Genomic DNA, 13,553 nt, shown 5'->3' with positions numbered 1-13,553 from the left:
TCAGTAAGTGATCCTACTTTTCTTTTCTTTTCTTTTTTTTTTTTTTAAAAAAAGCAGACTAAAAACCCTGAGTATAAAGAACATATGAACTTGCAAGCCACATGGGAAGGTGATAATTGTATGGCTGGTTTAGGGCGCAGTCCTAAACCAGCACTGACATAAGTGCAATAGCCTTTCCAACACTGACATAAGGGCAATGCAGCTCTGAGGTAAGGAGACAAACATTCCCTGACTTTGAGGAGGCCTCTGTGAGTGACACTCAACTGCGGGATGCAGCACAGGTCCCATTGGCACCGCTATGCTAGCGCTGGAAAGTTGATTAGGATTTGGGCCTTAGAGATATTGGGCTGGATTGGATGACCTCATATGAGTGGCACCTCATCCTGTGAGATGAAGCACAAGCACACCACTCCTCCCTGTCCACTCCACTGCATGATTATATGCAGTATGCAGGGCTTTTTTTGTAATGGAACGCACCGGAATGGCGTTCCGGCACCTTTTTTTCCCTCCTCCTCTCTGCCCCCACCTTTTTCCCCCCTGCCTGCACCGCCCCGCCCCCTTTTTTCCCTCCTCCTTGCCCCCACCTTTTTTTCCCTGCCTGCACCACCCCGCTCCGCAGTGCTGGCTAGGGAGGGATTTGAACCTCCAACCTTGTGCTCCACAGCCCAGCACTCTCTCCATTGGGCTATAGGAAAGCCTATTGTTAAAGTGTTCAGAACTAATATATAAGGTCTTGAGCCCAGCTGGTGGCCATCAGTGCCTCAAGTATTAGTTCCAAACACTTTAAGCCTAAGAGCTCTGGTGGCTCAATGGCTAAACTGCAGGTCTGTGGAGAGGCTAGGGGTTCAAATCCCAGTGAGGAATAATATTTTTTTTTAAGGTGGGAAGGTGTTCCATGGCTGCAAAATATAAAGGTTGGTTGCTAGTTGCCAAAAGGGGAGCCAGTTGAGGCTGCAAAACTCCTCAAATTTCAGTCCCAGGCAGGCTCTTTTTTGAACTTTTTTTTTTAAAGTCCCAGGTAGGACTTAACCCACAGCCTCCAGCAGGGGGCTCACTCCAGGAGCTTAACTGTGGGTTAAGTCCTGACTGGAACTTAAAAAAAAATAAAGGTCAAAAAAGAGCCTGCCTGGGACTGAACTTTGAGGAGTTTTGCAGCCTCAACTGGCCCCCCTTTTGGCAACTAGCAACCAACCTTTATATTTTGCAGCCATGGAGCACCTTCCCACCTAAAAAAAATTATTCCTCATAGGGATGTGAACCCCAAGGCTCTGGCTCCACAGACCTGCAGTTTAGCCATTGAGCCACCAGAGCCCTTAGGCTCAAAGTGTTTGGAACTAACACTTGAGGCACTGATGGCCACCAGCTGGGCTCAAGACCTTATATATTTGTTCTGAACACTTTAACTATTGTATAGGCTTTCCTATAGCCCAATGGAGAGAGTTTCCTATAGCCCAATGGAGCACCTCCCCACCTAAAAAAAATGGGGTGTTTCACTCCAGCTGTGGCAGGAGTGCTTTTGCTATGAGGGAGCTCACACGGGATGGACATGTGTGTGTGCGTGTGTGCGTGTGTGTGCGCGTGTGTATAAAAAATGGTTTAAAAATAAATAAATAAATAAATAAATAAATAAATAAATAAATAAATAAATAAATAAATAAAAAGTTGTGAGTTCCTGCACCTATTTTTTTTTACAAAAAAAGCACTGGCAGTATGTTTAACCCTCTCCCATTGAAATTAATAAGAAACACATGCTCAGCATTGCTGGATAGTGCCCAAACTTCAGAGGTGTTCCCATCCAAGTTGGAACTTTAGATGCAATCCTGCGCCTTACTTACTCAGCAGGAGGAGTTCATAGGTTTGGTCTTGCCCTTCAAAATAAATCTCACTGTGTTTAATGGCGCTAACCCCTAGGTGGGTGTCCACAGGACTGCAACTTCAGCCGCACTGATTTCAATTAACAGTGTTAAATTGATGGGGCAACATCAATAATATTCTGCTTCCACTGCTTAAGTTTTATGATAACATCTTTGCCCTGGTTTCTAATATTCTCTACTTGCATAAAAGTTATCTTTCTCTGACTGCTGTTTTGACAATTGAGGAAGTATGAACATATTTATGGTCAGATATCCTGACAGCAGAGGAATGCAAAGGATTTGTTCATTAGAAAGGTAGAGAGCTACAATAAGACATCTGCAGTCTCCAGCAACACAAGGAAGTATACACAAGCTGTGACTTTGTCCTGGATACAAGTTACAAGCAAGGCCACCGTCAACATTCTGTTTGATGTGCTGTGTGATATTCAATGTCCTGGATTTCTTTGGGATTAGAAGCCAAGGAATGCAAGGAGGGCATATGGAAACCCACAGGCTTCCAGAAGCAGATGGAATGCCTCTTAAAGAACACAGCAAAAGTCTGTATGCCAACTTCCCTTCCTGTGTACACAAGAGTTGTCTTTGGCGGCAAAATGTTTACACTGATCTTCCTATGCTTCATTATTCCATCTGCTTCTGGTGACATGTTAATACTGAGTGTTAACCTAGAAAAACTGGAAGCAAGAAGCAGGATTACCAAACAGGGTTGATGAGGCATTAATCATAGAAAACCTGTATACATCATCCTTTCTGCTTTGCCTGTCAAATAATCAGCCATCATCAAATTCCCCTAGATATATTTTCAATTCTGTCCCATTACAAAGTAATTAATTAATGATGGCAATATGTCACAGTTTGAAACATTGTAGAGTGACTGGGGTAACTGCAGGATAATCACACATCCCTTATAGACCATTTCTCCTCTAGACCGGAATGTTTCATATGACATCTTTCAACAACTTTTCAACACATCTGAGCTTTCAGCAGGACTAGTGTCTGGGATCAGCATTGTTCTGCAACTGCTGAGGGTCCAGGGCCTTCTGTGAGATGCTCATCTGCTTGTCCCTGAGACCACCCTTGTGCTCATAGTTTTCATCTGGTAGTGGTATAATGATGGGTTGGTGAGAACTCATGGAAGGCTGTTTGCAAGGCCCCCCTTGAAACCTAGAGCTAAACCATGTTTTAAGGTCATCCCCACAGGGGACTACGCATGACCGCTGACACCATGAAACAGTACCTGGGAAAACAGCATCCTGGTATCAGTTCTCTCAAAAAATATTTAACTTCTATAAGTACGTGCCATGTAGCAATGTTCTGGTGAATGACCGACTGCTTATATGACCATGGGTCCCACTGAACTCACTGGGCTAGCTTTCTTCCCAACTTAACTGGTCAACCAACACTTTGCACGCTTTTTGTGAGGGCTTTTGCCAGCTGTCTTCTTCCGGGTTTCCAGATCCCACAAGGCTATCTGGAGTGCTACTGGGCTACAGCAAGGCATTCTGGGGTGCAGCCCGGATACCATTAGCAGTTATACAGGCAACAGTTGATGCACCTAATGACCGAGTCTGCAAAACAGGATCTGTATACGGGCCAGCCTTGTTCTACACTGATTTTTTATACACGGATTTGACTCAACATGAATGGCCCCTGCAAATGAGAAGGAATGTGCTGATCCCTGGAGAAGGGTAAAAATGCACCCCTTTAAAATCAGTTTAAAAAACTGAACAGTCCTTTAACAATAGCCTCCTTAATGAAAGAGAGAGAGAGAGGGCAGCTGGCTGACAATCCATCAATCCTTCTCTCTCCAGGCAACCCCTCCCTTCCCCCTGAGCATGTGAAAGAAAGGTGATCACTTTGCATTGGTGAAGGGAGGGGCTGAGTGAAGCACTTGGAGGAGGACTGATTGATGGATTGTCTTCTTAATGACTCTTATCTTACATCACAAAGGTCAGCAAGGCTGTTTTTCAATTGCTGGAGTAAAGAAACTTCGTTTTTTAAATTGATTTGCTATGGTGCGTTTTTTGCCATCCACGTGAGTGCTTGGAAGGGAACCCACATAAATAATGAGGCTCAACCCGTACTTGTGTGTTTCCTCGCCCTCAGCATTATGACATCACAATATGACAACAATACTATTTTCATGGCAGCACATTTATAGGTCTAGTTATATGAATAGGTCCCATTATAGGACCTGAGTTTTAGAATGCTTTCCAAAAAAATTGTTGTGCACAGTTTAAAACCTGTAGTTTGGTCTGAAATTATTTTCTGGTTTGCAGGTTTGTATTTCATTCTTATTTTACAAGAATTGCTATTGCTTTGCTACTGCTGCTACTAGTAATAGCAGCAGCAGCCAAGTCATAATGCCAGAGGAGTGACTGTATTATGTAATGGAACCTTTAACTGTGACTTTTGCACTGAAAAGAGTGCTTATTGCTATAAAAATGCCACTGCCTTTCTTACGAAGCACAATTCTTTCTTCATGCCTGCAACGTCTGTGCAAATATAACTCATCATTCAGTTTCCAGTACGTTTACTCTTCTCCCAGGCGCTCTCTTCTTACACAAATAAATACATTTGGTGCACATTTTCATTCCAGACTAGAGGTCGTGCGAAAGTGTTACAACAGTCTTATGAATAAAACGGCCATGACCTTTGCTTCCATGTCAACTTCCTGTTGTACTGACAAGCAGGAAGTAGTGAGATGTAGTCAAAGGCTCTGTCTTTTATTTAGCCTGCTATTCTTACTCCCAGCTGAAAAATGTACAGTCTATATTATAGGTTACAAATTTTTGCCCAAAGTGCTCACAGTTCCTTGTGGGAATTTTCAGGGCACATGGGAAAGAGAGGGGGAGCAGGCACCATTCTAGTGCGGAGACTGCTTTCCCACAAAATTCTGCTTAAGCATAGCTGTCTCTCAAGAACGAAAGCAGTACATCATTTTCCAAATATTTGTGTTCACAGCTGAAGCTTTAATATTTGTGGGAAACTTGCGATGCACATAGAAAATGACCTGGATCCAAGTTACTCCTATATTGCAAAGTTTGCAATGGAAATTTGTGTGGGGTTGTCTCATTTTCCAAATAAAATACATAAACAGAATGAAGTAAAGAGATGAATGAATGAAAGAATTTAATTCAACACATAATACATTTGGATAAGTGAATGCAATCGTGTGGTTGCAACATAACAGTATAATTAGTTCACTAAGAATTGAAGCAAGAAAGACAGAACTAAATAATGGTGAACGTCTCAAATGCAAAACGTATGCCAAGATCCAACTATGACCACTGAGCTGGGAATTTTTTTTGCCATCATCATCTAATTTCATGTGCTACTGATCAGATGGAAGAAAATACTGTCGCAAAATAGGCTAACCATTTAATTGCATCTTTTTACAAAATAAATGGAAAAAAGTTAGAGAGCAATAATACATCAATTCACAGCCCAATCCTAACCTGTGCTGTAATGGGGAGGCCGGCTGGCCTGCCCCATATCCAATGCAGGGTGAGGGTTGGTTGCAGCTCAGCCTGGGGCAAGGGGAATTCCTACCCCTTACCCCCGGATAGTGCTGCAGCAGCCGCAATGGGGCTATTTGGATCTGTGTAACCTCAAGGGGTGATGCAGATCTGAGTAGCCCGGAGCTGCTCTGAGTTGCTCGAGACTAGAGTTAGTATCCAGCAAAAGTGCCAGATCTGCACTGTGTCTCACCCCCTGCTCAATTGCAGCCTGCCTGCTGCCTACCTTCCCCCTGTCCCAGAATGCCTCAGTTCCGCTGCCTGTCCTCTCCAGACCCCCACGCTGGCCTGGAAAGGCTAGCACCAACCTACCCCTCTGCTGGCTCTACAGGTCCTGGGGTGGCCTTTCTCCTCCTGAGTCTTCACAGAAGCACTTTACGACACTTTTGCAACACTCTTCAGGACTGCGCCCTCAGTAGGGACTACTGTGCCACAAATTCCCAAAGTTATCAAATCAATGGCAAGAACTTGGTGGATTTAAATCTGGGGGTTGTCAAAGCCTGGGTTGCCTGTGCAGCATAACAAGGAACTGTGAGAACATGTAGTGCACATCACAGTTCTTACCCCTCCCCTATCTCTCATGGAAATGAATGGCTTTCATTATTCCTACAACAGGGCTGTAGTTTGGAGGACCACTGAAGTGATAGCAACACTTTGATTTGAAGGTGGAGACAAATCTGGGCTCCACTCAGATCTCATATTTTGTGTAGAAGACAATCAGGGCCAGTCAGAGACCTTCTGCTCCAGAGGAGGTGTGCCAAATGCTGCCCCCCTTCAACCTGGCGATGTGCCAGACTCTGCTCCTCCCCCTCCCTGGATTGGAAGAGGCAGAGAGCAGGGATGGGGAAATCCAGAGGTGCTTGACTTGAGTTGAGTCTACATTCACCGGCCCCTGCAACTTGACTCAAAAAAGAGTCATAGCAGGGGCACATTCTGAATCGCAGTGTCACACCTTTGTGACTCTAAGGTACTCACGTTGAGTCACCACCAACCCCCCCCTCCCCATTTAAAAAGCCTGCTGTGGAAAAAACGGGGCTGCTGCCAGGCCCTGTGTGTGTGTGTGTGTGTGTATGTGTGAATTCACTTTAAAGACTCCTCTGCGGCCCCGTCCCATCTGTAAAGAGGACACGGCATGAGAGTGGTGACAGAAGTGGCAAGAGAGAGGAGGGTCATGAGCAGCAGCTGCAAGGCTTACCAGGATGACCTGATCCTTTGCAGCTCTACTCAGAAGTAGTTCCATTGCTGCCAGTCATTCAATGAGGCTTCCTCCGCCCAAGTAACAACCATGCGGAGGAAAGTGTGATTGCTACAAACTGCCTCCCTCCTCCCCCAAATTTCCCTGCCTCCTTTCACTCCCTCCCAAGGGGGTTCTACAGCCAATTGTAAGGCAAGAACCCCCTTGGGCTCCTCTTCCTGAATCCAATGATCGCCTGTTCCTTCCTTCCTTCCTTCCTTCCTTCCTTCCTTCCTTCCTATCACAGATGGGCATAAAGCCCACTTCTGCCTCTCCCCCTCCTATTCATTTCAAGAGGAAAACATTAACCCTTTCCCTGCCTCCCGGCTGGAACTTCCCTACTGCTCACCCAGTCTGAATGATGGCTCCACAAGCTTCTTCACGCCACAAAAACAGTAAGCATACCCAGACACAGGCAACCCATGCTTGGGGATGAGTGCCAAGTCCGGGGCCATCTGACACAAGTGTTCTTCAGAGTCTTTCATGCACGCAACTCACGAGTCAATGAGTCACCGGAAAATGCGCATTTTTGTGACTTAAATCCAATTCACTGACTCAAGTTCCCATCCCTGGTAGAGAGTACAGAGTGGAAAAGGAAGTGTGCAGGAGTGAAAAGTGGTAGGTTAGAATGTCAGAGATGCTCTTGCACTTCGTCCTCCTCTTCCTTTTCCAATCCAGGGAATGGATGTAGGAGGAGAAGTAATCGAGATGAGTGGGCCGATGGAGGTGAGCGCCCCCCTGAGATAAACCTGAGAAAAAACCACCTTCATGGATGGGCCAGCCATGAAGTCATGCTGTACCCACTTCTTTAGTTTGCCACAGATTGTAGTTCGTTTATACCCCACTTTCTCTCTAATGGGCACTCAAAGCAGATACTTTTATCTTACTCTTTGCTTTCCCCTTAGACATGGGTGAAAGCCCTTCACTTTAACGGGAGAACATACAAAGGCGCTTTGCTTCTTTTGTCCAAGAAGTCAGAATGAACGTGTAGCCTACCTTCAGGCTAACATTTTGGTTCCTTTAACAACATAGTCAATGGCATTGCAGCATCTTTCAAGCAGTGCTTTTTCAGAATTTGACTACGTCGCTTTTCAGGGCCACAGTGGATTCCTTATTCCCTATCCTTAGACTCATGTCATTCAGCTATAAACATCTAACCATCTGCTGCTGAAGGACAGTTACTACATCCTCCAGAGTTCTGTTATATGCAAAACCAATTGGTGTTTAGCTTATCTTGTGAGCAGAAAATAGCTCTCCCCAAGGACATTTCTCCTCACATGCTGTCCCAAATCATGACATAGGATCATGACTTCCCTTGTAGCAATTATCCTGCTTTTCCCCATGAGAATAGAAGTTTATTCTCATGCCTGTCTCCTTCTGTGACAACCAGGGGGGCGGGGATGGGAGTGGGATCAATGTGTGCTGGCTTTTGAGTCCTAGTGGATAGCTATGGATCTAGCCATAGATCCATGTGACTCTTTTTTGGCAGGTAGCAATTTGTGCAGACTTGGCCCTTTGCAAGATAATCATGGGCAAACGTGGTTCAACTGTGACCATTTTTTTTTATGCACCACTTCAGTCATACCTTTCTGGTTCTTCACAGAGATATAAAACATCAGGTAAGAAATAATGACTCTTTCATGTGCCCTAAGAAAGGTGACTTTTCCCCAAGGCCTCCAAATGCCATGTCATGAGAACAGACTCTTTATTTGATAAATCAGTATCTTAGATCTATTTGTAGCAGCAGACATGAAACATTTGCTCTGGCGTGAGGGGAAAAAAGTGCCATGCATTGGTTAAAAATGAGAACATGGTATCTGCATCACATCTTGACCTTGATCCAGCTTGACATGTTTAACTAATAGTCCTGAACACGGATGAGCAGCATCTCAATCTGCAACAAAAGATCCACCTAGCTGGTTTCAGGTCCCAAATGGATGTTCTGTATATTGGCTGCACTGAAGTCTGTTTGGACACTTGGGTTTAAGTTGAGGGAGAGATATTTGCAGGGATGGAGTAATTGTTACTCAGATCAGATATATCTCATGGGATGACTGATAGCAGTGATGGGATCACTGGACTATGTTGTCTGCGCATAATAAGTGTCAGTACCCTCTGCGATTTTTGTAAGTTTGTGGTTCCATCTGTTTCTAACAATGCCTCAGAAATAACATAATGCATCGTGCATTTTACATACAAAGATAAGTGCAGCGTTGTGGCTACAAGGCTGAGCTGTAAATCAGGAATTCCAGGTTCAAATGTCACCTCTGCCATGAACTTATTAGATGGCCTTAGGCAAGCTCCTTCCTCTCAGCCCTGGCTACAATAAGGGGATCACAAAAATTATTGCGTTACAGAGTTGTGGTAAGGACTGCATCACGGTAACCTCTATGAACCACTCTGTGTGCTTTGAAAGTTCCATACAATGTATGATTCGGCTCTGAAAATGAAGTGCTGGTCCTTCATGCACCAGGTGCTGCTTTGCTATCCTCCTTTCTCAGAACTCAATCCAAAGTTATTTCCCCAGCTCCATCCCCATGAGCGCTACTGAGTTGTCCCTTGCAGCAGTACTTACTTCATGGAGTACTCCATGAGGTAACAGTTACATCTCAACACTTTTCACCACATTCCGCTTGCCCAACCATGTGCCTGCAGCATCAGCCATGCTTGTCCTAGGACAATGCATGCTTTTGGGCAGGTACTACTGGAATTTGGATGCACCACCACTTGCATGACTGTGGAGGGCAGTGTACTGTCTAGTCACCTGAGACCATCTACCTGCCCCTCTCTGTGGTTCTTGCAGGAGGTGTGGTCCTCAACAATTTCCTTCCTCCCCCCCCCCCTTCTTACATCCTCTCTCTTCAGACACCAAAGGATGCATTTTGCCAGGCCTCCCTGCCTGCAGGACAATCCTCATCAGACTTTCAAACAAAGGAAACAGCTCTAGGGTTTCCTGTTCCTAAAGTAATAGGTCTTCTGATCATATGCAGAAGGTGTCATGCGATCAACTACGCCCAGTAAATAGTGTATTTCTTATGAAACCTTAATCAAGCATCCACTCCTGTATATGTTTATTGATAGCAACTAGCCTGGGTGGTAGGATCCCATAGGAATGGGGCTTTCACTGATTACTCTGCTGCTTTCCCCTCTCCCTTCCAACAAGTACACACTGCTAAAGACTTTCTGAAGCTGCTGCTGCCGACGGTTCAGGAGCTTGTTGGTGGTGCACAGGGTTACACAGAGGGCCCACACATTGGTTTGAATATAAGAACATAAGAACAGCCCCACTGGATCAGGCCATAGGCCCATCTAGTCCAGCTTCCTGCATCTCACAGCGGCCCACCAAATGCCCCAAGGAGCACACCAGATAACAAGAGACCTCATCCTGGTGCCCTCCCTTGCATCTGGCATTTTGACATAACCCATTTCTAAAATCAGGAGGTTGCGCATACACATCATGGCTTGTACCCCGTAATGGATTTGCCTTCTTTAAAATATATAGAAACATTTCTGAGCCTTCTGCATCTGTAACAACTAAGGGCCCAATCCGATCCAACTTTCCAGCATCAGTGCAGCTGCAATGCAGGCCTGAGGAAAGGGAACAAATGTTCCTCTACTTTGAGGAGGTCTCTGTGACTGCCTCCCCCACACAGGAAGCAGTGCATACCCCATTGGCACAGCAGCACCGACACTGGAAAACTGGATAGGATTGGGCCCTAAAACTGGTTTTGAATGTCCCTCAACAGTCACATTAGACTGTTTAGCAGAGCCCATGATCTGGGACACTTTGAAAAGTTGCTGAGGAAAACATGATTAAAAGGGAGAACCAACATGAGCAAGGCGTGGTTGGGGGAGAGATTGACTGCTTCTCCTTGACACTCCCTTCCGAAGTTGTTTTTCTCCTAACCACAAATGACACACCTTTGAGAACCCCAGCTAGGCAACCAAGAAGCAGATGGGGGCATGAATGTTCAGCTTCTCCCCCCTCTGTCTTGGGCCTTCACTACTAAGTTTTAGATTCCAGTTCCTAATGCTCCAATTTTCTTCAGGAAGCTTTTCATACATTCCTTAAATTTTTCAGTGTTACGGTAATAATTGTTGTGAATTATGTTCGCAAGCTGTGCAAACCCTTCTCTTCACACACACACATACACATTCCTCCACTCACCTCCCCAGCCAAAATTGGAGATGATGAAGAGACTGGGACCTCAGGGTATGAATGCATACATCCCCTACAAGCTGATTCCCAGTAGACACAGTTCTCTCATTTGCACTTCTTACAAGCCCCATTCAGACTATTTTACACCTTTGCACCTTTTTCAAGAAAGGAAGCAGCAATATCGCTGCTCCTTAGTGAGAAGAGGAAGGTGTTACCCTGAAGAAACTGTCAACATAGAAATGAAACCTGGAACAGTCGTACATGCTCATTCTGCCCAGACAGTCAAAATGTGGAGTCATTTCCAGGTCAGCGTCATTGACTCTCCATTCAGACACATATTTTCAAAAGTGGGTTGGTAACCCGTTCAGGCACTTTGAACCTGTTCAAATGCATTTCATGCAGAATCATATGAACCTTGTTCACTTGCAAGCTAAGTCTATACAATGAATGCCATGATGATGATTTAATCCGAGGGGGGAAATGCTTTTTAAAAAACGTTTTTTGAACTTTCACAATAGGTTTTCACAAATGAAATAGATACAAAAAGTCACAGAACAAGAACACAAAACATTAATCATATGCTTGTAATGATTGCAAGTCTACTGATTATTGATGGCCCAATCTTACTGACTCTCTGCGCCGGTGGAACACATGTTCCACTGGCACACAAAAACCATAAGAAGAGCCCCACTGGATCAGGCCATAGGCCCATCTAGTCCAGCTTCCTGTATTTCACAGTGGCCCACCGGATGCCCCAGGGAGCACACAAGGCAACAAGAGACTTGCATCCTGATGCCATTCCTTGCATCTGGCATTCTGAGGTAACCCATTGAGGTAACCTGTACTGACCAGTGCACCAGTGGGAAGACCAGAGCCTTCCCGCATGTGCCAGCAGAGCAAAGAACAGAGAAAGACAGCCTTCATTTGTGTGGTCCCTGTAAATCAAACTGGAAGCCTTGCACTTCAGTGTTTGAAGAAACTGAGCCGGGTAAAGAGGCAGGGGGTCCATTTTTCCTTCGCTTTCAGCAGGTGGAAAGCAAATCGTGAGGGTTGCATTCTCAAGAGGCTGGAGAGAGGTGGTGGTGGTGGTGGCAGACACAGGTGAACTGCACTCTGAACCTGCTGCCTTCTCCCGTCCCCACAATCTGCCATTGATGCAACCCGCATCTCCTTGTCTAACATATGGGCTGCCCCTGCATATATGATGGTTCACAGAAGTGGGGGAAGCTAATATTGGGCCCGTATTGTTGCTGTAAGAGAAGTGTTAGGACAAATAGGATAGGCAGGTTGCCTCAAATGAGCCTGCTTCTTTGTCTTTTTGTTTTTTTTCTCAGGTAGATGAACAGTGAAGGTTAATATTTGGAGGCTTCTGACATTGATGTTTCCCCCCGTTTCATCAACTGTTGGCAGTGTTGTGACATGAATTGGACTCACCTTGCAGCATCACTAGCCCCACCTCAGAAATCTCAGGTTTTGGGACATATCTGACCTGGCAGACATACATATGACTGTCCAATGGATACTGTTGTGTGATACTGAGCATATATTAAATATGTGGTATCACATGTGTGACAAATTTAATGTTTAGATAGCAGCAAGAAGAAGTGTGGGGGGGGGGAAATGATCTTGAATATAGTACAAATACATTTGTTCAGTGTTCCTTCGCTTATAAAAAGAGTTGAATTCTTGACTGTTCAAAGAACTGTTTATCTTTTGACACAGATAAATGCTTTGGAGAAGTCTGTCTCTTGTGGTGCTTCATTTTCATGATACACTGAAAAATTGAGGGCATAATCCCGAGTGCCCCTTGGGCCAATGCAAGTTCCTTGCCTCAGCCCATGATGGCGCAGAAGTGCCCCAAAGCACCTTTGCGCCATATCTGGAAGAGGGAAGCCGGCACACAGACAAGCGCTGGCCTCTGAAGGCTGACGCAAGCCCTGCTTGGCCAGCCTGAAAAGTAAGCCTGCTCTGGTCAAGCTCAGCCGGCACGGGGAAGGTGGGAGAGAGGTGTTTGGGGGCGAGGTAGGGTGGGCAATGGGTGGGCCCGTGGGTGGGCAGGAGATGTGCAGGGAAGGGGCCAGTTCCTGTTTCCAGGCAGCCCAGGGCAGCTCAGATCTGCACCCCTTTAGGTGGCAGAGAACTGAGTAGCCCCATTGGGGCTGTTGCCGCACAACACGGGGTAACAGGAAGCTATTGTCTTGCCACAGGCTGCGCCACTTTCAGCCTCACCCCTGCCTTGGATGTGGAGCAGGCCCACTAGCCTGCCTGCTCCAGGGCAGGTTAGGATTGGGCTGCCCACTGAATGAACACCCATTTGGCTCAACGTTTCATTATTTAGAAACCCTAACAGATTTTCTGGCCCGTGCTAGAACCCTAGTGTATATCGTCCTAGGGAGCTCCTGCCACAATGCTCCAGTGCTGCAGCTCTCTGCAACCTTTGGCTGCCACAGAGCAAGGACCAAATTCATGCTAGCAATTAACCACACGCCAACACTTAGCTTTAACTGCTGCTCCATGCGGATATGGCTCAGTGCTATATAGCAGTCCTTCTTCGGCAATACAGCAAGCCCAATTTCATACCACTCATTAGCCTGAAATGCAAATCTGCACAGATGTGTCTCTGCCTGGTGAGTCATTTGTGGACATCACCATGAGAAAGGGCCCACCTACAGCAGGCTCTTCATGTATAGCCCCTTGTCACAAGGCTTGTCCAGAAGTGAATGCAGCTGCCAATATGCTGCTTGAGGGCTTTTAAACCCCTCTTTTTGCAA

This window comes from Tiliqua scincoides, chromosome 1 (genome assembly GCF_035046505.1).
Source record: "Tiliqua scincoides isolate rTilSci1 chromosome 1, rTilSci1.hap2, whole genome shotgun sequence".
Classification (NCBI taxonomy): Eukaryota; Metazoa; Chordata; class Lepidosauria; order Squamata; family Scincidae; genus Tiliqua; species Tiliqua scincoides.
Note: the sequence above shows the minus strand (reverse complement) of the source record.